The sequence below is a fragment of the Mastomys coucha genome, unplaced genomic scaffold, assembly GCF_008632895.1.
Source record: "Mastomys coucha isolate ucsf_1 unplaced genomic scaffold, UCSF_Mcou_1 pScaffold3, whole genome shotgun sequence".
In the NCBI taxonomy this organism is placed as follows: domain Eukaryota; kingdom Metazoa; phylum Chordata; class Mammalia; order Rodentia; family Muridae; genus Mastomys; species Mastomys coucha.
In genome coordinates, this window is record NW_022196909.1 from 10,763,152 (window position 1) to 10,765,512 (window position 2,361).

Sequence of the window (2,361 nt, forward strand, 5' to 3'; positions counted from 1 at the left end):
GTGCCGTCACCTGCTCCAGCACGTAAATGTCACACCTATTTGAGACACCAATTCATTTTTTTTTTCTTCCAACCTGGTGAAAAGGGTGACCTTTGTGACCCTGGTGGGCCCTTCCACTTGAATTGGAGTGATTCCCAGCTTTGCTTCTGGAAATACCATTTCTGCGCAGTATTTATACCATCTGCCCTCTATTTATTTCCTTTGGGGGACGCGAAGGCTGGGTGTGCCATTAACCAAGTTGGCATGCTGCTTTTCATCAGACATCTTTAGCCCTGATGGGGAAATCAAGTTTCGAACACAGAAAAGAGAGTAAGGGCCAACCCCTGGCTCACTCAGTGAATTTAACACAAACTCAAGTCACCAATTAAGAAAATGCATCTTAGGAGATTCAGGCTACAGTCAAGCTTGTAGAGCATTTTCTTTTTTTTTTTCTTTTTCTTTTTTGGTTTTTCGAGACAGGGTTTTTCTGTGTAGCCCTGGCTGTCTGTAGACCAAGCTGGCCTCGAACTCAGAAATCCACCTGACTCTGCCTCCCAAGTGCTGGGATTAAAGGCGTGTGCCACCACTGCCCGGCTCTGTAGAACATTTTCTAATTAGGGATTGATGGGGGAGGTCCAGCCCATCGTGGGTGGCACCATCCCTGGACTGGTGGTCCTGGGTCCTCTAAGGGAGCAGGCTCAGCCAGCGGACACGGGGAGCAAGGCTGGTACGTAAGCGGCACCCCTCCACGGCCTCTGCGTCAGTTCCTCCTTCCAGGTTCCTGCCCTGTGTGAGTTCCTGTCCTGACTTCCTTTGATGATGAGCAGTGCTCTGGAAATGTGAGCCAGACAAACCGTTTCTTCCCCAGGTTTCTTGGATCGTGGTGTTTCATTCATCACGGGCAATAGAAACCCCAGAACAGTAAAATCTCAAAGCTCTTCCTTTAAAGACCCAGGTCACGTGGTTGCTTACATCAGTCTTGTCTGCAGACCCGCACTGGCTGGAAGTGATCGACTGTGTCCAGAACGCAAGGGGTGGGGGTGGGGGTTGGGAGTAAGGAGTAGGGTTTTGGTTTGGAACCCTGGTTGGCCTCAAAATTGCAGCAGTGTTCTGCCTCAGCCTCAGGTTAGTTATTTCAAACATTTAGTTTTCTTTTTTTTTTAAGATTTATTTTTATTTATTTTATGTGTATGAGTTCACTGTAGCTGTACAGATGGCCGTGAGCTATCATGTGTGTGGCTGCTGGGAATTGAACTCAGGATCTCTGCTGGCCCCGCTCGCTCCGGTGTAATTCACTGTAATTCAGACGCACCAGAAGTGGGCGTCAGATCTCATTACAGGTGGTTGCGAGCCACCATGTGGTTGCTGGGATTTGAACTCAGGGCCTTCAGCAGTCGGTGCTCTTACCCGATGAGCTCCCACATTTATTTTTCTTTATGTGTAAGTGTGTGTGTGTATGATGCCCTCAGAGGCCAGAACACAATGTCAGAGTCCATGGACCCGGAGTGGGTGCTGGGAGCCAGCCTCGCTGAGCCCTCCCTCCCCATTCCTTTCAAACAACCAACTTTTTACTCAGGAGCCTGAGGCAGGAGGACTGACTCAAGTTCAAGTCCAGTTTATGGCTTACACGACAGCGCGGGACCCTTGTCTCAAACGAACAAACCGTAACTAGCCTCCAAACGGCTGAGCGTAGTGGGAGGTTCACATCTACACTCTCAACCTTTGGGAGGTGACAGGCAGGAAGGCTGTGAGTTCAAAGCTATCCTCAGATACAGGACCAGTTTGAGGCCCGCCTGGCCTACCGTCAGAACTTGGATCAAAACAAAGAATTGCTAAAGAGATGTCGTCTTGGATTTTTGGAAGGCTGGGGTGAGGTGGGAGGTGGGGGATACCTAGATCGAAGCCTTGACCGCCCTGCAGAAAGAGTTCAAAGCCAGTCTAGGCAACTTAGTACATAAAAAGCCTGCATCATAAAACAACAACAAGCCTTTAGTCCCAGCACTTGGGAGGCAGAGGCAGGTGGATTTCTGAGTTCGAGGCCAGCCAGGTCTACAGAGTGAGTTCCAGGACAGCCAGGGCTACACAGAGAAACCCTGTCTCGAAAAAACCAACCAACCAACCAAACAATAACAAAAGACGAATTTAAATAGCAAGTAGCTTGAAGAAGTTGTTGTAACCCCGCATCCAACCCCGCCAGCAGGCGGCGAGCACGCCCCGCCCCGAACCTCGGCGTCGAGCCTCTGAATCCTGGCGCCATTACTCAGCCCTGGCCACCAACCCTGCCTGTGTCACCGCTGGGGACACACACCCCTCAGCCTGGCTCACCCCCCCAGCCCGGCTCGCCCCCCAGCCCGGCTCGGCTCGCCCCCCAAGCCCGGCCCG